The sequence below is a fragment of the Meriones unguiculatus genome, chromosome X, assembly GCF_030254825.1.
Source record: "Meriones unguiculatus strain TT.TT164.6M chromosome X, Bangor_MerUng_6.1, whole genome shotgun sequence".
NCBI lineage: Eukaryota > Metazoa > Chordata > Mammalia > Rodentia > Muridae > Meriones > Meriones unguiculatus.
This window is the reverse complement of record NC_083369.1, coordinates 114,571,762-114,596,337: the sequence shown is the minus strand read 5'-3', so window position 1 is coordinate 114,596,337 and position 24,576 is coordinate 114,571,762. Positions and strand designations below refer to the sequence as shown.

Below are 24,576 nucleotides of genomic sequence, written 5' to 3'. Positions count from 1 at the left end.
GCACAGAGCAGAGAGCTGGGCACACAGAGCCCACAACAGAGTACTTGTCCAACCTGCAGTGTCAGCCACAGACCTCATAGTCCAGCCTGCAGAGCCTTCCAAAGATTGGAGACCACTGGCTATTCAGGAAACCTGCACAGGCGCTTTGTGTCCACAATCTGTGCTTGCTAACACCATTAGCATCCACATCCCCTCCTGTGCTTCCTCCCAACCCCCATATCCCAGGTACCTACACTCTCTAGCACTACCCTTCAAGACACACTTACACATGCATGGGAGCACGCACACACACACACACACACACACACACACACACACACACACACACACTTACTCCCCCGCAATAACGAATCTGTGCCAGCAGCTTTTCCTCTCTCAGGTACAACTGAAGCAACAACACACACTCTCAAAACACTGGACTTCCCTGATCTTCCTGAAGAATATTCCAGACACCAGAGAAAGACAGTTCCAGTCTGAAGTTCAGACTCAAGGAAAAGACAGTGAAGATCACATATAAGCAAATGGACAAAGGTAGGAGTAAGAACTCACCCAACAAAAATCAAGACACCATGGCCCCACCAGCAACCCCCAAGCTGTCATTGAGTAGCAAGTTGTTCAGTTTCCATTTATGTACAGGCTTTTTGCTGTTTCTCTTGTTGGTGAGGTCCAGCTTTAAACCATGATGGTCAGATAGGATACAAAGGATTATTTCAATCTTCTTGTATCTGCTGAAGCTTGCTTTGTGACAAACTACATGGTCTATTTTGGAGAATGTTCCATGAGGTGCAGAAAAGGTATACTCTTGGTTTTGGGTGCAAAGTTCTGTAGACATCTATTAGGTCCATTTGATTTAGGGCCTCTGTAAGTGCCCTTTTTTCCCTGTTTTACTTGTGAACGGATGACCTGTCCCTTGGTGAGAGCGGAGCGTTGAAGTCTCCCACTATTAAGGCTTCCAATCAATGTGTGATTTCAGCTTTAATCATGTTTCTTTTACAGATGTAGGTGATCTTTTATTTGGGGCTGAGATGTTCAAAATTGTGATGTTCTCCTGTTGGAATTTTCCCTGATGAGAAGGAAGTGCCCCTCCTCATCTTTTTTGATTAATTTTGGTTGAAAGTCTATTTTATTAGATATTGGGATCGCTCCCTCAGCTTGTTTTCTGGGTCCATTTGCTTGATAAACATTGTTCCAGCCCTTTACTCTGAGGTAGTGTTTATCTTTTTTGCATAGGTGTGTTTCTTGGATGCAGCAGAATGCTGCATCCTGTTTGCACAACCGTTCTGTTAGTCTGTGTCTTTTTATTGGAGAGTTGAATCCATTGATGTTGATAGATAATAGTGACCAATGACCGATAGTTCCTTTTATTGTAGAGTTGGTGGTCTTACTATGATTCATTGCGGGTTTTTTTTTCTTTTAATTATTTTGGGAAATTATCTGTACACTATTTTTTCTTTAGTGTAGTTGTTTTCATTGGATTGGAGTTTTCCTTCTAATATCTTCTTTCGGGCTGGGTAGCTGTGTAGATATTGCTTCAATTTAGTTTTATCATGGAATATTTTGATTTCTCCATCTATTTTGATTGAAAGCTTTGCTGGGTATATTAGTCTGAGTTGACATCTGTGTTCCCTTAAAGACTGCATGATTTCTGTCCAGACCCTTCTGGCTTTCATAGTTTCTGATGAGAAGTCTGTTGTGATTTGGATTGGTCTACCTTCATATGTTACTTGGCCTTTTTCCCTTTGTTTTGTAGGTTTAGTGTTTTGACTATGATGTGACATGAAGTATTTCTTTTCTGGTCTAGTCTCTTTGGTGTTCTGTAGGCTTCTTGTATGTTTATGGACATCTCTTTCTTTAAGTTGGGAAATTTTTCTTCTATTATTTTCTTAAAAATATTTTCCAGTCCTTGGAGCCTTGAGTCTTCTTTTTAATCTATTCCTGTTATTCTTAGGTTTCATCTCTGCAATTAAAAACAATCCTACTCAACAATTAAAAACAAGGAAATTATGAAATTTGCAGGCAAATTTTGGGACCTAGAAATGATCATTCTGAGCGAGGTATCCCAAAAGCAGAAAGACACACATGGTATATACTCACTTATATAGACCCATAAGATAGGATAAATATACTGAAATCTTTACACCTAAAGAAGATAAACAAGAAAGAAGACCAAGGGTTAGATGATCAATCCTCACTTAGAAAGACAAATGGGATGGACCTTGGATGTAGGAGACAACAAGTAACAGGACAGGAGCCTACCACAGAGGGCCTCTGAAACACTCTACCTAGCAGTGTATCAAAACAGAAATTAAGACTCATAACCAAAATTTGGGCAGAGTGCAGGGAATCATATGAAATTAGGGGGAGTTAGTAAGACCTGGAGAGGACAGGAGCTCCACAAGGACCATATATATCTGGGCACAGGCGTCTTTCATGAGACTGTTTCTCCAACCAAGAACCATGTATGGATATAACCTAGAACCCCTTTTCGGATATAGCTCATGGTAGCTCAGTATCCAAGTGGATTCTATATTAAGGGGAACAGGGACTATTTCTGACATGAACTCAATGGTGAGCTCTTTACACACACACACACACACACACACACACACACACACACACACACACACACCCTCAAGGGAGGAACAACCTTGCTAGGCCACAGTAGGGGACATTGCAGCCAGTCCTGAAGAGACCTGATAAACTAGGGTCAGGTGGAAGGGGAGGAGGTCCTCCCCTATCAATGGATTTGGAAAAGGGCATGGAGGAGATGAGGGAGGGAGTGTGGGATTGGGAGGGAATAAGGAAGGGGTCTACGGCTGAAATAGAAAGTAAATAACCTGTGATTAATATAAAAAAATTAAAATTTTTAGAAAATAATAAAATTTAAAAAAGAAACTTAAAAAAAAAGAAGTTAAACACCAGCAAATCAAGTGATCCAATTAAAAAAAATGGATTTCAAATCTAAACAGAGAATTCTCTGTAGAGGAATATCGAATGGCAGACAAACACTTAAAGAAATCCTCAACCTCATTATCCATCAGGGAAATGCAAATCAAAATGACCCTGAGATTTCACCTACACCCATCAGAATGGCCAAGACCATAAACTCAAGTGACAACACATGCTGGAGAGGCTGTGAAGAAAGGGGAACCCTCCTCCACTTCCATTGGGAATGTAAACCTGTACAACCACTCTGGAAATTCAATTTGGCACATTCTCAGTCAACTAGGAATAACTCTTCCTCAAGATCCATCCATACCACTCCTAGGCATGTATCCAAAATACACTCAACTATACAACAAGAACATTTGCTCAACAATGTTCGTAGAATCTCTATTCATAATAGCCACAATCTGGAAATAATGTAGGTGCCCCTCGATGGAGGAATAGATACAGAAATTGTGGTACATTTACACAATGGAATACTACACATCTATTAAAAACAAGGAAATCATGAAATTTTCAGGCAAATGGTGGGAACTATAAAAGATCATCTTGAGTGAAGTAACCCAAAGAAAAAAATATACTCTATACAATGTTATTTTTAATTTTTTAAAAATTTTAATTAATTTATTTTTTAATTAATTACAGTTTATTCACTTTGTATCCCAGATGCAGCCCCTACTTTGTCCTCATCTAATCCCACCCTCCCTCCCTCATCTCCTCCCATTCCCCTCCACAAGTTTACTGATAGTGGAAAACATCCTCCCCTTCCATCTGACCCTAGCATATCAGGTCTCATCAGGAGTGGCTGCATTGTCTTCCTCTGTGGCATGGTAAGGCTGCTCCCCACTCAAGGGAAGAGCGGGGTGCGTTCATGTCAGAGACAGTCCCTGTTCCAATTACCAGGGAACCCACTTGAATAATGAGGTTCCATGGATTACATATCTGCAGGAGTTCTAGGTTATCTCCATGCATGGGCCCAGGTTGGAACATCAGTCTTGGAAAAGACCCTTTTGCCCAGATCCTTCAGTTCTGCTGCTCTCTTTGTGGAGTTCCTGTCCCCTCCTACCACTGAGGTCCTTCATCTCCCCCTTCTTTCACAAGACACTCTGCACTCTGCCCAAAGTTTGGCCAGCAGTCTCAGCATCTGCTTTGATACCCTGCTGGGTAGAGTCCTTCAGAGGTCCCCTGTGGTAGGCTCCTGTCCTGTTCCCTACACTCACCCTCTTCTGACGTCCATCTTGTTTGCCTTTCTGAGTGATTATTAATGATTTTATCCAGGATCCTCCTTCTTGCTTAGCTTCTTTGGGTGTACAGATTTTAGTATGTTTATCCTATATTCTAAGTCTAATATCCACTTTTAAGTTAGTGAAAAAATTTATTTATGTTTTTAGTTTGCATTTTCTGAATCAGCAGAGCCTAACCCCTCTTCTAGAGCCTGCTTCCATTCCTCTCTTAGAAAGTTTCTTTAACTGAATTGTCTCTCCAGGGAGTGTAAGGGATGACTTATGATGTCATGTTCTCAACATGATTATTTTCATAAATTTCATAATTCTGCCTTGAAGCTGGTGACTACATGCACCTTGTTGCAGCTATAAGTGACTTCCAAACTGAGGAGCACAGCTGTTTTCAGAAATCAAATTTACAAGCCAGTGATTAAAAAAAAAAATGAAGGGAAAGAAGGCACTCCATAAACACTTTTTTAAATCACTTTTTTCCTGAAACTGTTTTAGAGACACACCAAGTCGTACTAGTTTTCTAAAATACCACTACAACAATTCACAGAAGTCAGGAAATTTAAAGGCTATTTAGCTCCTACACAAATCCCACAAATCCATGTATCTTTGGGACTGAATACAAGTCAAAAGATTTTTCATGGAGCTGCTTGTTTTAAGGAGAGTAAAGAAAACTCACCAAAGGATGCTGTCTAAACTCTCTCACTATTTTCAGGTGTTTTGTTTTGGTAGCAAAGCTGGCTTTAATTGGCATTATTCAATTTTCAAAGTATTTATTGAGTACTTACCGTGGCCTAGCACTGGATTAAAAATTTTCATGTCGTTTAATAATCATGGCAGTCCAGTACTGTACTTTCATTCCTTTTCTGTAAATAGGGAAATAAACAAATGCATTCAGAAATTCACCTCATTATCATACTACAGTAATGAACTCAGGAGCACCAAACTGAATATCACCTCTGAACAGTTAAACTGTTGACTGGCATTAGGAAACTGAAGTATCTAAACTTACCTACCTGTAAGATAAAAGTAAATCTAGCTATTGATGACGTTATGAAGATTAGATGAGGTAATTTATTTAAAGCTTCTAGATGAGCCATATGCAATGAGCCATAGTATTGATTGTCTTTCTCTCTTTTTCCTGTAAACAGGGGAGCCAAATTTTTAACTTATGTTTTGATTTCCAAGATGGTCTCTGTTCTTTCAGCTTGTGGTTGCAATTTAATTAATAAATCAATAAATTTAGGTCATAAAGTTAGAACTGAGAACATAATCAAAGCTATGATGATTACATGTTAATGGAGATAAAAAGACCTATCGAGTTGATCATATTATTCCTTCACTTCAATAGGATATTAAAGTTTACTTCGTAATCTTCACTTTCCCTGGGGGCCAGAGATGATGATGACCCGTGAAGCTATTTCCAAGTGCTTGTAGTTGCTGTTTTCTTTTTTCCCCCATTCTACCGTCCTCTTCCATTACTACAGATCCCTTCAGTATTTATTTATTTTCATAAAAAATCTTTTGAAATTGTACATTATGTAAGAACCTTGATTGTACTGTGATTTTGTTTTATAGTCAGCATTACTTTAAATACTGCAAAATCTCAACATTGGCTCTACTGAAAATCGTGATGCATGCCAGATCAGGAGGCAACCTGGAAGTGATGGGCTTGGTGCTTGGTAAAGAGGACAGTGGGACCATGATCATCATGGGCAGTTTTGTTTTGTCTGTAGAGGTCACTGAAACCAAAATAAATTCTCAGGCTGCCACATATGAGGAAATGGCTGCAAACACAGAAAATGACAAACAGGTAAAAATATGGTTTCTTAGAACTTAGTAACTCTTAAGAGTCTCAAGATGACTTTTGGGTTTCTGAGCTTAAAACTGTCCTTTTCACATTAAAATTTACAATTAAAATTGAATAATTTTCATGTAAAGTATTAAAAATCTTGTGAGGTTTATAGTACTAGGTTGGAGGAAGGAGTCCTTCTCAATTAAATTTTCATAGTCAGTGTCAGTTGTGTTTAAAATTGAAAAAAAATGTAGGCTTGGCATTCATGAGCCCAGAGTTCAATATCTCCAGAATCCCTCAACACTGGAAAAAAAAGAAGAAATTTAGGAATTAACTATTCCTTAGTAGAGTGAATCTAATTTTTTCAAAGTTATTTTATTTATATATTTATTTATTACAATTTATTCACTTTGTATTCCAGCTGCAGCCCCCTCTCTTGTCCCAGTCCCACCAACCTTCCCTCATCTCCTTCTATGTCCTTTCCCTATTCACCTGATAGGGGAGTAACTTCTCCCATTCTAACTGACCCTAGAGTATCAGGTCTCATCAAGGCTGACTGCATCATCTTCCTCTGTTGCCTGGCAAGGCTCCACCCACCAAGGGAATGTGATCAGAGAGCCTGCCACTGTGTTAATGTCAGAGACAGCCCCTGCACCCTTTGCTAGGGAACCCACTTGTATACTGAGCAGCCAATTGGCTTTCTCTAAACAGGGCTTCTAGGTCCTCTCTATGAATGGTCCATAGTTGGAGTATAGGTCTCTACAGTCCCTGCTCAGCCAAGGAATTTTGACAATGTTTTCCTCCTTGTGGAGTTCCTGTCCCCTCCAGGTCTTTCTATCTCCCTCTTCTTTCTATCTCTTTTTTCTTAATAATTCTGCCACTTTTCCCAAAATTTGGCTATGAGTTTAAGTTTCTCCTTCAATATCCAGGTAGGTAGAGTCTATCCGAGGTCCCTTGTGGATCTCCTGTCTTGTTCCTTCTACTACTTTCAAATCAATACTGTTTGCCCTTCTGAATGTGGATTAAGCATTTTCCCTAGGGTCCTCCTTGTTGTTAAGCTTCTTTAGGGCTATAGATTTAGTATGTTTATCCTATATTATATGGTTAATATCCGCTTATAAGTGAGTATATAACATTTGTGTCTTTCTGCTTCTGGGTTATCTCACTCGGGATGATCTTTCCTCGTTCCCATCATTAGCCTGCAAATTGTATGATTTCCTTGTTTGAATTACTGAGTACTGATCCATTGTGTAAATGTACCACAATTTCGGCATCCATTACTTCATGAGAGACATCTAGGTTGTTTCCAGATTCTGGCTATTACGAATAGAGCTGCTACAAATGTGGTTGAGCAAATGTCGTTAGTGAGTGGTGGGGTATCTTTTGGATATATGCCTAGGAGTAGTATAGCTGGATCTTGAGGTACCATTATTCCTAAATTTTGGCATAAGCACCAGATTGATTGCCAAAGTGATTGTACTAGGTTACATTCCCACCAACAGTGGAGGAGGGTTCCACTTTCTCCATATCCTCTCCAGCATGCATCATTCCTTAAGCTTTTTATCTTAGCCATTCTGATGAGTGTGAGGTGAAATCTAATGGACTAGGCTATTTTCTTCCTTAAGTTACTTATATACTTACACAGAACAAGATCAAGATTTTTTGTTCAATTTTTTAAGTATGTTGTATGTGATATGCATCTATGTGCAGATATGTTTTATAATCTACAGCATATTCCTGTGAAGGTATATAAGATGTTAGTGATAATGTCTGGGCTGAGAAAGAGATAGATGAGGGAAAAGGTATAGAAAGAGAGTGTATAGCCTTGATCTGTTACCTTGATAATGTTACACTGCATGCATGTGTGTCTTTTCAGAAATTCTTTAGCTTCAAAGACGCATGTGCTTCACACTGCTACTAGACCACAGTGCTTCATAAAACCTGTAAATGACAATATCTGAGATTCTACCACACCTCAAGCAAGCTTTTTCTTTCATGTGTTAAGGTGGCCACCTTGAAAATGCAATTAGCTTATACCAGAGCTACCCAGGTTAAAGCTCTTGGCTCTCTGGGATTGATGTTAGTAGGCAGATGCTTAACTTGCACTCCCAGTAACCATTCATGGCAGTGGTGGTAAGTGCATTAAAAAAAAAAAAACAACAAAACAAAACAAAACAAAAAAGTGTCTCTGCTTTAGCAAAGAACCCTAGTTTGATTCTTATCACCCACATGAAGGCTTACAACCTAGATCCAGGGTATCTGAAGCCTTTCTCTGACCTCCAAGGACACGAGATAAGACATATATTCAAGGTATATACATAAGGTAAAAATAAATAATCGAATGAATGAATGAGGGTCTCATGTGTTTCAGGTTGGTCATTACCTCCTGAAATTGAACTACTGATTCTCCTATTATGTGCTTAGCATACTAGGACTATAAGTGTAGAGTACCACATTTTTTAGCATTTTTTATTTCAGTTTTAAATTTTTTTGTTTGTCTTCCTTCTTGTACGTTTGTATCAGGAGCTGGGGGAGAGATATGCACATGCTATGACCCATGTACGTAGGTGAGAAGACAGCTTGTTGGGATCCATTTTCTCTTTCCACTATGTCGGTCTCAGGGACCAAATTCAGGTCCTCAGGCTTGACAGTAGGCACTTTTACCCATAGGACTATCCTAGTGGCTCCACTTTTTTTTTGTTTCATTTTACTTTTGTTTTTATGGTGTCAAGGTTTCATATGCTATTTAAGAGTTCTCTCTACCATTAAGCTATATCCTCAGTCCTCTAGCTTCAGTAAATATTTAAAAATTTGTATCTTTATGAGTGTTTGCACATTATCTTTGTGCACCACACACGTGCTTGGTGCCTGTAGGGTCCAGAAGTAGCAGTGGGATACCCTGGAATTGGAGTTAGATGTGATTGGAGGCCACCATGTGAGTGCTGGGAACCAAACCCATGTCCTTCTGCCAGAGCAGCAACTACCCTTAACTACTGAGCTATCCCTCCAACCTATATAAGTTTTGTATGGGTTTAATTTTGTTTTGTTTTGTTACTGTTTTTGGCACAGAGTCTCTCTGTTATGTAGCTCTGTCTATCCTAGAACTGGATATGTTGCCCAGGCTGTCCTTGAACTCCCAGACAGCCTCTGCCTGAGTGCTCAGGTTAATGCCATATACCACCACATCAAGCTTGTTTTTTTTCTTTGTGTGTGTGTGTGTGTGTTTTAAGTTCTTCAGAAAGATTTGCTAAAGAAAGAATACTGAAAAATTAAAACACTGTGATAAAAGTTTAAGCTCTGGTGTCTTAACCCTCTTGCACCTCACACTTCACTCCTGTGATATGAAGTTAAATCATAGAACCCATGTCATCTTCTTTGCTCTGCATAGGCATTTAATCAGGGTGGACTGAACTGGAGAAGCAGAAATGGCTAAGACCTGTGTTCTTCTATGTCCAGGGTGCTTTAGATGCAATCTGGATTTTATTAGGAGGAAACTAATAGTTGTTCATCTATTAAAGTATTTGGGTAAGGGAGGGAAGATTCTCAGTTGATTTGTTTGTTTCAAAAATATGTCCTTGTTGAGTAGCATGCACAGCTTAAATAATAATAAATACTCTTTGATGATATGGTAAATAAATCTAATCTGTAAAATAACTGAATATTCCCATTTTATTGAACTTTTCTGGTTATTTTGGTTATCTTTTTCAGATGGTTTGCTAGTTTAGTTTACAAATATATAGTGCTATATTTACTTGCTTGTTTTGGGTTTCTGATCTTGAATCACTGGAACATATGATTTATGTTGACCAATATTAAGCATATATCTCTTCTAGATTAACCCAACCAGAACAATATCTGCAGGAAAAGTGAATCTTGATACCCTTTGGACATATCCAAAGGTAATTTGGATGGAGAAGATAAGCAGGACATTCACAGTCTCAGGAAGTTTATACTAGCCATGAAATTACTTACCTGTGAAGCACTGGGAGTAGAGATGTGTGTCACCACAGGAGTGGCATGTGTTCATGAGTACAAGCACTGGTGTGCAGGTCAGAAGACAGCCTTGGGTGCCAGTCCTCTCCTTCCTCCTTGTTTGAGGCAGGTTCTTTTAGTTTTCACTGTAAACGAGCTACCAGGCTTGTACAGCTGGCTTCTGTGGAATCTGTCTCCAGCTCCCCTGGCTATAAGTATTAACTAGCCCTTCTTTATGTGGGTTTTGGGATCCAAATTTAGCTTCTCATATTTTTATACAATCTTTTTTTTTTTTAAAGTTCTAAGGGATAGAGGCAAGCTATATATGCATCCTGTTTGATATTTTTTAGTGTAGAAAACTTTTCAAATACAAAATTGCAAACTGCCACAGTTCAAATAAAAAGATAACATAGTTATTATATATTAATTTTGGCAGACAAAGGGTTTTATCTGGGCACAGGGTCTTTTCTGAGACTGACACTCAAACAAGGACCATCTATGGATATAACCTAGAACTTCTGCTCGGATGTGGCCCATGGTAGCTCAGTAACCAAGTAGTTTTCCAAAGTAAGGGTAACAAGGACTATTTCTAACAGAATCTCAAGGGTAGGCTCTTTGACCTCCCCACCCCCCCGGGGGGGGGGAGCAGTCCTGTTAGACCACAGAGGAGGACTTTGCAACCATCCCTGAACATACCTGATAAAACAGGGTCAAATGAAAGGGGAGGAGGTCCTCCCTTATCAGTAGACTTGGAAAGGGGCAGGGAGGAGACCAGAGAGGGAGTGTGGGGTTGGGGAGGGAATGAGGGAGTGGGATACATCTGGGAAACAGAGTTAACAAAATGTAACTAAAAAGAAAAATAAAAATTAAAAAAAAGAAATGCTTGTGTGACCTTTGCAGCTAGACAAGTACTAGAGAAATAAGCTGAATCCATTTCTTTCCATGAAGGGAGCCTGTAGTCAGCAATCGATCTTACTAGCATATGTAAACATCACCTAAACACAAGAGAATTTAAGCCATATGCCAAATCCTGCCTAGAGAAACTAATGGCTTTGGAGGTGAGGAGGAGCAATGTTTTTTCCTTCTTGGATTTGTTATTTGCTTTGGTTTTGCTTTTAAGATAAAATCACACTCTGTATAGCCCATGCTTTCCTGGAGCTGGCTACATGCTGTCCTCACAACTGTCAGTAGTCCTTTTGTCTCTGCCTCCCAAGTACTGAAATTAACATGTATGAGCCACCAAGCCCAGCTGATATTAAAATATTGATGCTTACTAATTGGTTTTCCAGATTTTTGTCCCATCCATAATATGTTATAGAATATGCTAAGGGGTTTGCTTTTTGCCATTTTCAATTTTTTGTTTTTTTTTTCTTTCCTTCTTTCTTTCTTTCTTTCCTTCCTTCCTTTCCTTCTTTCTTTCTTCTTTGTCTTTCTTTTTTCCTTTCTGGCTACAAATCTCCTGATGAAGAACGTTCTGAGTATCAGACTATACCACTTAATAAAATAGAAGATTTTTTTGTGCACTGCAAACAGTGAGCAGACGACTAGACATCAGGGCCAAGGATGTAACACAATAGCAGAATGCATGCCTGTCACTCCCATGGCCTTGGGTTCAACCCCAGCACCAAAACTCAGAAATGATTTAGTCAAAGATTTTTTTAACATATAAGAAAACTCAGACAGAATGCATTTGATAATATATAGTACCTTTGAAATAGTAGTAAAAATTGATTTAGGATAATAGTCAAATTATTTAGGTAATAATTACTCTTTTACTTATGTTTATTCCTCAGTAATTATATTAATACAGCTCATATCTTTCACATAAACATAAAAATTTTTTTATTGCACAGGATACTGTGTCCACAAAAAATTAACAGTGGAGACAAATAATACAGGTCTACAGTAACATGTTTGCTGACCTTAAAATACACAATTTTGGGATGGCAAGATGGTTCAGTGAATAAAGGTCCTTGATGCCAAGGCTGAAAACCTAAGATCATTGTTCATGTGCTAACCTGATTTCCACCCTGGAGCATCCAACAACCTAAGATCAATCCCCAGGACCATACAAGAGAAAGAATTAATTCCTGCCTGTTGTACTCTGACTTCCACATAGTATATTCATCCACATGGTACTCATACACACACAATACATAAATGTAAGGTTTAGGTTTGGGGGGTTTAATTTTTTTGACAGTGTTTCTCTGTGTAGCCTTGGCTGTCCTGGACTCACTTTGTAGATCAGGATTTCCTCCAACTCAAAGAGATCCACCTGTCTATCCCTCCCATGTACTGGGATTGAAGGCGTACACCACCAGGCCTGACAGCCATAGCAATTTTTAAAAGCTTATTTTATTTATATGTTTGTAAGTGTGTATGTGTTTGTGTACATGTATGTGGGCTCACGCACTGTGGTCAGAAAAAATATGAAAGTGTCAAGTTTCCTTCTTCCATCAAGCAAGTCCTGGGAATCCAAATCAGGACAAAACAAATATCTTTTTTCTTTGCTCTTACTTGGTTTACAGCTTTTTGTTAGCTTCCATTATTGTGGCAAAATACTGGGATAATGAGTTTATAAGAAAGAAAGTTTTATTTTTGCTCAAAGTGTCAGGTTTTATTCTTCATTCAGGTTTGGTCCAGTTGTTTCTAACCCAGAATACATGCTGAGAGTGTCTTAAAATGAAACGCTCTTATTTGTTGGTGGCTGGGAAGCATAGTCAGTTAAAAACACTTTAAGGAAGCTGGTGTGCCTAGTCACCTCACTTCCTTCCACTACATCCCACTGCCTAAAGTTTCCACCACTCTCACTATGTTAGTATAGAATAGTAAGTACACTATCTATATATGTACTTCTTTCTCAGTCACCTGACCTTAGCTGACCTTTGTTTCTCATCTGCTCTCACACCAGAGATGATGGTGAACTTTGTGGTAGAGCACAAGACCATCCCTTTTCATGCTTGTGCAGCACAACTGAGTTGTTGGCCTACCTTCATGATCACAGAGTTTTGCCTTCTGGCCTCTATGGCCTATGATTGCTATGTGGATATTTGTAGCCCCCTGTATTATTTAACACTGATATCTAGGAGAGTCTGCATTCAATTAGTGACAGTTTCTAGTTGCTCTTTTCCATACGCTCATCACCTTTTGCTTGACATAGTGTGGGCTTAAAATAATCACCCACTTCTGCTGTGATGACCTTTCTTGATCAGGCCAGCTCTCAACACAACAGTGTTTTTCCTTTTCAAAGCATTGTCAACCAGTTTAGACTTGCCCATAGGGCAAAATTGTGCTTTTCTCAGAAAGCAAACTGAAACTCTATGTAGAGAAATTTTAATTCAGAACATGGCTGCTATGGCAAGAAACCACATCCAAGCACTTTGTAGGTCTGTGTGGTCTAACTATAATACAGACACCTCTAAAATCCCAGAAAACAGAGGCAAACAGATTTCTGAGTTCAAGGCCAGCCTGGAATAGAACAAGTTTCAGAAAAACTTAGGTCCAGGTGTGGTAGTATATGCCTTTAATTCTAGCACTCAGGAGGAAAGGGTATGCAGACCTTACAGTTCTAGTCAGTTCTGTTCAAGCAGTTCAGATGAGTCAGTGAGTTGAGAGGCAGTGCAGTGGAGTTGAGTTTGTGAAATACAGAGGCAGTTTCACTGGGAGAGTTTTACAGAGACAGGTTGAAAAGAGAAAAAACTAGACACACGTAAAGACAGAACAAGCCAGAGAATGAGAAAGAGCCAGAAGCTTAGAACATATTGCCAGAATTAGTATGAGGCTAAGCAGACCAATTTAGTCAGAAACTGAGAAAAACAACAACAACAAAAAAAAACGTATTTAATCAGTCAGCGTGGAGAACAGTTTGAACCAGAACAGCAGACGTGAACTAGCCAGCAAGAGTTCAGATAGGAGCGAAAAGGGTGAGCTTATTCATCAGTAAGTCTCAGAAGCTGAAAACATTCTAGGCCTGGGTTAGATTGGATGGAGTCTAGAAGTTTCCAGGACTTGGCCTAGGTTCTCAGATGGAGGCAGAAAGCCTGTGAAAGGAAAATTACATCAGGAGAATAAAAGTTACTTCAACACCTGTATGGCACACCAGGCCTTAGTGTTAGTTGTGAAGGTGTAATGGACCCTTGGGCACCTTGTTAGAGGCCTGTACTTTGATATGAGGATGTGCCTAGTGGATATTTTTAAATCAGTGTCCCCCCTTTTTTGGTTTGGAGCCAAATGTCTGGACAATCCTGGTGACCAAATGTGTATCTAAGCATTCTAATCTCTAACAGTCCTGGTTAGCATACTACTTATATATGGGATGTTTTAGACGCAGTCCTCCCTCAGCAAAATTCTACTTGGTGTCACTATTTCCTAAGCATTGATAAATCCTTTTTGTCATCTAGTCTATTCTTGTACATCACAGCTTAATAATGGAGTGCTACCTAACACATGAGATTCCTTTCACAGCCTCCAGAGAATTAACTCCAAATGTGTCTTACACATAAATGTTAAATGAATGCTAAGGGTAGAATCTGTAGAAGATAGTAGAAATACTAGGGTTCTCTGAGTTTGGCTTTCTGCCAAGGATGTTTCTACACACAAGTTCCTGTTGCAAATGCTTTGCTTAGATCCAGCCCCCAAAGTTTAGTTATGCAGAGCAATCCAGGTCCAGGGACTGACTAGGATTAAATGGGACCTTACTACCCAGCCCCAGGGATGACCCACCATACCATCTCCTGTTGTTCAACCACATGCTCCTCCCTGTTGTGGGCAGTGACCCTGGGCTCATCATGTTGTAGCTTCAGAGCTTGCCTGAGTTCCCCTCACAGTACCCAGCAGCAGCATGCAGAGAACACCACAAGGAATCATTCAGACCTGCTCAGTGACAGCACTGAAACTGCAGCATGGCACCCAGAACACTCCTCCTCCACAGGACTTTGGCTGAGTAGAAAGGTAACCTGGGTGCTTTCTCTACCTCTCTGAGCTAGTAGGCTTTCATTCAGCTTATGGCTCCTGTGTCTTTATTGGTAAAATTGAATTTATGGGATTTTTCTTAAATACAACCAATCCAGTAATGTTTTAATCCATGTGTCTGGATGTTTCAAGTGGCTTTTTTTTGGGGGGGGGTTCTTAGAATGTGAATGTGTATGCTTTATTATGATACATGTTCCACACATTGTACAATCTGATACATAAAATATACTGTTGTACAGATATTAGTATATTCATAGTTGTACAAGCATTACCAACTTCTAACTTAGATACCTCAAACACAAGTCCTACATCATTAGACAGCCATTTGCAACTTCCCTGAAGCACATTCTAAGACATCCATTTCTACTTTCTGCCTGCATGCGCTCAGCTCTTCTGGACATTTCATGGGAATGGAATCATGAAACACTTGGCCTTCTCTGAGTGTGTTAGTTTATAGTATGAAAATGTCATGATTTACTCATGTCATTACTTGTATCACTTCAATGTGCCTTTATATAGCTCAAAGATATTTAACGCCAAACATAGATTGTGTCACTCAGGTGGTGGGGACTCATTACTTTTTACTTCTTGGTGCTCTGAACATTCACACACAAGGTTTTTGTATGCACACGTTTTCATATCTACACTTAGGAATGTACGACTTGCTGGTCATGCTTTACTTTCTGCAGACTGCCACCTTGCTTTGTAGTATAATCGTCCTACCCACACCATAGTCATGTATGATGATTGCAATTCTCCATTCCATCATCGCCACTTGTTACTTATTACCTGTTCCTTCTTAAAACCTTAAGCTACCATCCTAGAGACTATGAAGTCGGAGTGCATTAGTTTTGAGTTCTATTTATCTAGAGGCTAATGACGCTAAACATATTGTCACATGTTTCTGAGGCACTTGCCAATCTTGTGTGTAAACACATCTATTAAGATCCCTCTTGCCATGCTTAAATTAGGTCGTCTTTTTTTTTTTTAATTTTTCATCAATTACACTTTATTCATTCTGCATCCCCCCATAAGCCCCTCCCTCCCCTCCCAATCCCACCCTCCCTCCTCCCTCTGCTTGCATGCCACTCCCCAAGTCCACTAATAGGGGAGGTTCTCCTCTCCTTTCTGATCTTAGTCTGTCAGTTCACATCAAAAGTGGCTGTATTGTCCTCTACTGTGGCCTGGTAAGGCTGCTCCTCCCCCAGAGGGAAGTGATCAAAGAGCAGGCCAATCAGATTATGTCAGAGGCAGTCCCTCTTCACATTACTATGTAACCCAATTGGACTCTGAACTGCCCTGGGCTATATCTGTGCAGGGGTTCTAGGTTATCTCCATGAATAGTCCTTGGTTGGAGTATGAGTCTCTGGGAAGATCCCTATGTTCAAATTTTCTTGTTCTGTTGCTCTCCTTGTGGAGACCCTGACCTCTCCAGCTCTTACTATTTCCCAGTTCTTACCTAAAATTCCGTTCACCTGCCCAACAGTTGCCCATCCGGCTCAGCATCTGCTTTGATAGTCTGTAGGGCAGAGGCTTTCAGAAGCCTTCTGTGGTAGGTTCCTAGGTTGTTTCCTGTTTTCTTCTTCTTCTGATGTCCATCCTCTTTGCCTTTCTGGATGGGGATTGGACGTTTTAGTTAGGGTCCTCTCTCTTGCTTAGTTTCTTTAGATGCACAGGTTTTAGTGGGTTTGTCCTATGTTGTATGTCTATATGAGTGAGTATATACCATGTGTGTCTTTTTGCTTCTGGGACAACTCACTCAGGATGATCCTTTCCAGATCCCACCATTTACCTGCAAATTTCATGATTTCCTTATTTTTCATTGCTGAGTAATATTCCATTGTGTAGATGTACCACAATTTCTGCATCCATTCTTCAGTTGAGGGGCATCTGGGCTGTTTCCAGCTTCTGGCTATTACAAATAAAGCTGCTACAAACATGGGTGAGCAAATGTCCTTTTTGTGTACTTGAGCTTCTTTTGGATATATGCCCAGGAGTGGTATGGCTGGATCTTGAGGAAGCGCTATTCCTAGTTGTCTGAGAAAGCGCCAGATTGATTTCCAGAGTGGTTGTACAAGTTTACATTCCCACAAGCAGTAGAGAAGGGTTCCCCTTTCTCCACAACCTCTCCAGCATGTGTTGTCACTTGAGTTTTTGATCTTGGCCATTCTCATGGGTGTAAGGTGAAATCTCAGGGTTGTTTTGATTTGCATTTCCCTAATGGCTAGTGAGGTTGAGCATTTCTTTATGTGCTTCTCTGCCATTCGGTATTCCTCTGTCGAGAATTCTCTGTTTAGCTCTGTTCCCCATTTTTTAAGTGGATTACTTGGTTTGCTGCTTTTCAGCTTCTTTAGTTCTTTATATATACTGGATATGAGTCCTCTGTCAGATAAAGGGTTGGTGAAGATTCTTTCCCAATCTGTAGGTGGTCGCTTTGTTTTGATGACGGTGTCCTTTGCTTTACAGAAGCTTTTCAGTTTCATGAGGTCCCATTTATTGGTTGTTGCTCTTAGAGCCTGTGCTGTTGGTGTTCTGTTCAGGAAGTTTTCCCCTGTACCAATGAGTTCTAGGGTATTTCCCACTTTTTTTTCAAGCCGATTTAATGTGTCTGGGTTTATGTTGAGGTCTTTGATCCACTTGGACTTCAGTTTTGTGCAGGGTGACAAGTATGGATCTATTTTCATTTTTCTACATGTAGACATCCAGTTAGACCAGCACCATTTGTTGAAGATGCTATCTTTTTTCCATTGTATGGTTTTGGCGTCTTTGTCAAAGATCAGGTGTCCATAAGTGTGTGGGTTTATTTCTGGGTCCTCTGTTCGGTTCCATTGATCCACCATTCTGTTTCTATGCCAGTACCATGCAGTTTTTAAAACTGTTGCTCTATAGTACAACTTAAGATCAGGGATGGAGATACCTCCAGAAGATCTTTTATTGTAGAGGATTGTTTTAGCAATTCTGGGTTTCTTGTTATTCCATATGAAGTTGAGAATTTTCCTTTCCAGGTCTGTAAAGAATTGTGTTGGTAATTTGATGGGCATTGCATTGAATCTGTAGATTGCTTTTGGTAAGATGGCCATTTTTACTATCTTAATCCTACCAAGCCATGAGCATGGGAGATCTTTCCATCTTCTCATATCTTCTTCTAATTCTTTCTTCAGAGATTTGAAATTTTTTTCATACAAGTCTTTGACTTCCTTGGTTAGGGTTACACCAAGGTACCTTATGTCATTTGTGGCTATTGTGAAGGGTGTTGTTTCCTTAATTTCTTTCTCAGCCCTTTTGTCTTTTGTATACAGGAGGGCTACTGATTTTTTTGAGTTAATTTTGTATCCTGCCACTTTGCTGAAGGTGTTTATCAGCTGTAGGAGTTCCCTGGTAGAGTTTTTGGGGTGACTCACGTATACTATCATATCATCTGCAAATAGTGATAATTTGACTTCTTACTTTCCAATTTGTATCCCCTTGATCTCCTTCAACTGTCTTATTGCTCTAGCAAGGACTTCCAACACTATGTTGAAGAGATATGGAGAGAGTGGGCAGCCTTGTCTTGTCCCTGATTTCAGTGGGATTGCTTTAAGTTTCTCTCCATTCAGTTTGATGTTGGCTATAGGCTTGCTGTATATCGCCTTTACTATGTTTAGATATGTGCCTTGTATCCCTGATCTCTCCAATACTTTGAACATGAATGGATGTTGGATTTTGTCAAAGGCTTTTTCAGCATCTAGGGAGATTATCATGTGGTTTTTTTCTTTCAGTTTGTTAATATGGTGGATCACATTGATGGATTTCTGTATATTGAACCACCCCTGCATACCTGGGATGAAGCCTACTTGGTCATAGTGGATAATATCTTTGATGTGTTCTTGGATTCGGTTTGCAAGTATTTTATTAAGTATTTTTGCATCAATGTTCATAAGGGAGATTGGCCGGAAATTCTCTTTCTTTGTTGAGTCTTTGTGAGGTTTAGGTACCAAGGTGACTGTGGCTTCATAGAATGAATTTGGTAATATTCCTTCTGTTTCTATTTTGTGGAATAGTTTGAAGAGAATTGGTGTTAGCTCTTCTTTGAAGGTCTGGTAGAATTCTGCACTGAAGCCATCTGGTCCTGGGCTTTTTTTGGATGGGAGACTTTTGATGACCGCTTCTATTTCTTTGGGGGATATAGGACTATTTAGTTGATTTACCTGGTCCTGATTCAGCTTTGGTAAGTCAAATTGATCAAGAAAATTGTCCATTTCATTTAGATTTTCAAATTTTGTGGCATATAGACTTTTGAAGTAAGTCCTAATGATTGTTTGGATTTCCTCAGTGTCTGTAGTTATATCCCCCTTTTCATTTCTGATTTTGTCGATTTGGGTGGTGTCTCTCTGCCTTTTAGTTAGCCTGGCTAAGGGTTTGTCGATCTTGTTGATTTTCTCAAAGAACCAGCTCTTGGTTTCATTGATTCTTTGAATTGTTTTATTTGTTTCCAATTGATTGATTTCAGCCCTGAGTTTGATTATTTCTAACAGTCTACTCCTTCTTGGTGTGTCTGCTTCTTGTTTTTCTAGGGTTTTTAAGTGAGCCATTAGGGTGCTTGAATGAGCTGTCTCGAATTTCTTCTTGAAGGCACTTAGTGCTATGAATGTTCCTCTTATCACTGCTTTCATTGTGTCCCACAGGTTCGGGTTTATTGTGTCTTTATTTTCATTGATTTCTAGAAAGACTTTAATTGCTTTCTTTATTTCTTCCCTGACCCAGCTGTCATTTAGTAACAAGTTGTTCAGTTTCCATGTGTGTGTAGGCTTTTTGTTATTTCTGTTATTGTTGAGGTCCAGCTTTATTCCATGGTGATCAGACAAGATACATGGGATTATTTCAATCTTCTTGTATCTGTTGAGGCTTGCTTTGTGACCCACTATATGATCTATTTTGGAGAAGGTTCCATGAGGTGCTGAGAAGAAGGTAAATTCTTTTGTGTTTGGGTGTAAAGTTCTTTAAATGTCTGTTAGATCCATTTGTTTCATGACCTCTGTCAGAGACATTGTTTCTTTGTTTAATTTCCGTTTTGTTGACCTGTCCTTTTCTGAGAGTGGGGTGTTGAAGTCTCCCACTATTAATGTGTGGGGATCTATATGTGCTTTAAATTTTATCAATGTTTGTTTCAGAAATGTGGGTGCCCTTGTATTTGGCGCATAGATGTTCAGGATTGTGATGTCTTCCTGGTGGAATTTTCCCTTGATGAGTATGAAGTGTCCTTCCCCATCTCTTTTGATTAATTTTAGTTGAAAGTCTATTTTATCAGATATTAGAATGGCTACCCCTGCTTGCTTCTTGGGTTCGTTTGCTTTGACAGTCGTCTTCCAACCCTTTACCCTTAGGTAATGTCTATCTTTGTGTCTTAGGTATGTTTCTTGTATGCAACAGATTGCTGGGTTTTGTTTAAATATCCATTCTGCTTATCTGTGTCTTTTTATTGGAGAGTTGAGTCCATTGATGTTGAGAGAAATTAATGACCAGTGGCTGTTAGATCTCTTGATTTTGATGTTGGCTGTGGTCATCAGGTTGTGTGCTTGGTTGCTTTTTGTTTTAATGAAGTGAGGTTATTTATTTCCTGTGTTTTCTTGAATGTAGCTAGCTTTCTTGGGTTGTATTTTCCCTTCCAGTGTCTTCTGTAATGCTGGATTTGTTTGTAGGTATTGTTGAAATTTGTTTTTGTCATTGAATATCTTGTTTTCTCCATCTATGAGGACTGAGAGTTTTGCGGGTATAGTAGCCTGGGCTGACATCTGTGTTCTCTTAGGGTCTGCATGATATCAGTCCAGGCCCTTCTGGCTTTCATAGTCTCTGTTGAAAAGTCAGGTGTGATTCTAATGGGTTTGCCATTATATGTTACTTGGCCTTTTTCCCTTGCAGCTTTTAGTATTATTTCTTTGTTCTGTATACTTACAGTTTTGATTATTATGTGGCGGGAGGATTTTCTTTTCTGGTCAAATTTGTTGGGTGTTCTGTAGGCCTCATGTATTCTAATTGGCCTCTCCTTTAGCTTGGGGAAATTTTCTTCAATGATTTTGTTGAAAATATTTTCTGGGCCTTGGAGAAGGGAGTCTTCTTTTTCCTCTATACCTATTATTCTTAGGTTTTGTCTTTTCATATTGTCTTGGATTTCTTGGACAGTCTGTGTCAGGAATTTTTCGGATTTTACATTTTCTTTGACAGATACATCGATTTCTTCCATTGTACCTTCTACACCTGAGATTCTTTCTTCCATCTCTTGTAGTATGTTGGTTATGCTTACCTCTGTAGTTCCTGTTTTCTTCCCTAGATTCTTCCTTTCCATTATTTCTTCCATTTGTGTTTTTTTTTTTTTTTTTTAATTTTTCCAATTCTATCTTCAGGTCTTGAGTTGTTTTGTTTACTTCCTTCACCTGTCTGATTGTACTTTCCTGTTTTTCTTTTAGTTCCTTCAACTCTGTTTCTATCATTTCATTCAGTGTTTTAAGCATTTCCTTTCTAAAGGCCATAAACTGTTTGGCTGCAGCTTCCTCTATTTCTTTACGGATGGCAATATTCTGTTTGAGTTTATCTTCCTCTATGTCTTTATGAATCTTATTTGTTTCCTCTGTTATCATCTTCATGAGCATAGTCGTTGGATAATCTTCTTGGATTTCAGTTATGGTGGGGTGTCCAGGGCTACTTGCCCCTGGGTAACTGGGTTCTGGAGATGCCATATTGCTCTGTCTTTTGTTGCTTGAGTTTTTACTCTGGCCTCTACCCATTGTGTTATCTTAGGTGTTTGGGGTTATTTTCTGATGGTTCCTGGGGATCCTGTGGTGGAGAGAATCCCCTTTGCAGTAAGCTGGTTTTTCCTGAAGGGTGTCTTCTCAGCTTTTTGGGTATAGTCCCTGGATGGCTGGTGTTTTTTTTAAGAGTTGCTCACCTCAGGGATATAGACCTGAGTGGTAACTGTGGTCTTTGTTAGTCGAGAGGGAAATCCTCACCCAGGGAAATCCTCAGGGCAGCTGCCCTGTTTCTGGGTTTCTTGTTGTAAATTTAATGATCAGCTGCTGTGACCCAGTTGGACATCAGGCGCGCCTCAACTGTTTGTGCCTGTGTCTGGAGCACAGTTGAGTGCTGGCGCCTCGGCCCCACTAGACTGCTAGACTTTTTCTAGGGAAGGATTGGGTGATTTAGGTCAGTACAGTTTCCTTCCTTCCCCGTGGATTATCTGGAGACATGGACTCCCATTGTCTTTTTTTGCCCTGGTGCACACAGCTCAGTGTCTGCCAGCTGGCTGGCCGCAGAAGCTGCCTGTGCCTGGAGCACAGCTGTGTGATGGCGGCTCAGTCTCTCCCAGCTGTCTAGTGCGCAGAAACTGCCTGTGTCTGCCTTTGCGGCTTTTGGGAGCCTGAGTGCCTCCCTAAGCTGGGTAATTTTCCGGGGACCTTTTCAGGTTGGGGGTGAGCTGAGTACTCTGAGATTGGACCCGCCGTTTCTATTTCCGGTGGCGAATCATGCGCGCAGGCAGGCAGGGCTCTGTGCAGGGACCTGGGTCCCTGGCTCTGGCTCTGGGCTGGCTCCTGGGGTGCCCGTGGAACCCGCCCGAGTCTTTTCCAGGGGATGTCTGGGTGACCTAAGGCAGGTCCCAATCGTTTCCTGTACCCTGGGGTTATCTCTCGACTGAAAATTCCAGTCTCTGATAGTGTGGTGCACACGGTTCAGTCTGGGACAGTGACCAGAGACACTGGCTTGTGGCTCTGGGCTGGGGCTGGGGCTGGCGGCCGCCAGCCAAGCGTTTGGTGGAACCGGGATCTCTTCCGCGGTTTAGCCTGGTGATTTAAAAGCTGATTGAATCCCCACAGTGGGGTATCCTCTCACCTGGGAAACACAATGACTGTGTTTTATGGCCGAGAGTTCTGATTGCTGGTCACTGTGCTGATCCTGATGTGCTGCTGCTCAGAATGAGAGTCCTCCCGGCGCCACCATCTTGCCGTCCCCCCTTCTTTTTCTTGTTTGTTTGTTTTAAAGACATGTTCTTGCCAAGTAACATGCTCTGCTTAAATAATACTAAATAAAAACTCTTTGGTGATAAGGTAACTAAGTCTAATTTGTATTCCTATTTTATTGAACTTTTCTGGTTATTTTGGTTATCTTTTTCAGATGGTTTGCTAGTTTAGTTTACAAATATATAGTGCTATATTTACTTGTTTGTTTGGGGTTTCTGATGTTGACTCACTGGAACATATGGTTTATGTTGACCAATATTAAGCATATTTCTCTTCTAGATTAACCCAACCAGAACAATATCTGCAGGAAAAGTGAATCTTGATACCCTTTGGACATATCCAAAGGTAATTTGGATGGAGAAGATAAGCAGGACATTCACAGTCTCAGGTAATTTATACTAGCCATGAAATTACTTACCTGTGAAGCACTGGGAGTAGAGATGTGTGTACTCACCACAGGGGTGGCATGTGTTCATGAGTACAGGCACTGGTGTGCAGGTCAGAAGACAGCCTTGGGTGCCAGTCCTCTCCTTCCTCCTTGTTTGAGGCAGGTTCTTTTAGTTTTCACTGTAAACGAGCTACCAGGCTTGTACAGCTGGCTTCTGTGGAATCTGTCTCCAGCTCCCCTGACTGTAAGTACTAACCAGTCCTACTTTGTGTGGATTCTGGGATCCAAATTTAGCTTCTCATATTTCTATACAATCTTTTTTTTTCAGTGATAAGTGTGCAAGGCAATCACTCTACCCCTGAGTTCTATATGTAACCTGTGTGATATCTTTTCATACTGTAGAATAACTTTCAAATACAAAATTGCAAACTGCTACAGTTCAAATGAAAAGATAACACATTTGTTATATCTTAATCTTGCCAGAAAAAGCATTTTATTTATTTAGAAATGTTTGTGTATCAGTGACAACTTGATGAGAACTAGAGAAACAAGCTGAATCCATTTCTTTCCCTGAAGTAAACCTGTAGTCAGAAATTGATATTATTAGCACAGGTACACAGCAGTTAAGAAAAAGAGAAATGAAACTGTTGGCCAAACCCCGCCTAGTGCAGCTAATGGCTTCGGAGTTGAGGAGAAGCATTGTTTTGTTTTGTTTTTTAATGGTGTTTGGTTTGGTTTTGCTTTTAAGATAAAATCACACTCTGTATAGCCCACACTCACCTGGAGCTGGCTACGTGCTGTCCTGACAACTATCAGCAGTCCTTTGCTTTCTGTCTCCCAAGTACTGAAATTAGGATGCGTGAGGCCCAGCTGTTATTAAAATATTGACGCTTACTATTTGGCTCTCCAGATTTTGGTCTCATCCATAAGAAGCTATAGAGTAAGGTAAGGGGCTCTGTTTTTTTTTCTATTTTTGATTTTTTAAGGGCTACAAACCTCCTGATGGAGGACCTTCTGAGTACCAGACTGTTCCACTAAATAAAATAGAAGATTTTTGTGTGCACTGCAAACAGTGAGTAATTGACCAGACGTCAGGGCCAAGAATGTAACACAGCAGCAGAATGCATACCTGACACTCCCAAGTCCCTTGGTTCAACCCCCAAACCAAAACTCAGAAATGATTTAGTCAAAGACTTTTTTAACACATGAGAAAGACTCAGACAAATTACATTTGCTAATATATAGTACCTTTGAAATAGCAGTAAAAAAAAGAATTTTGAACAA

At 40.0% G+C, this 24,576-nt stretch overlaps 1 pseudogene; it reads left to right on the top strand.

Annotated features, from left to right (window-relative positions):
* The first annotated feature begins 4,995 nt into the window (after positions 1-4,995).
* Positions 4,996-24,576, top strand: part of LOC132649900 (COP9 signalosome complex subunit 5-like) — a 248,391-nt pseudogene continuing 228,810 nt past the window's right edge.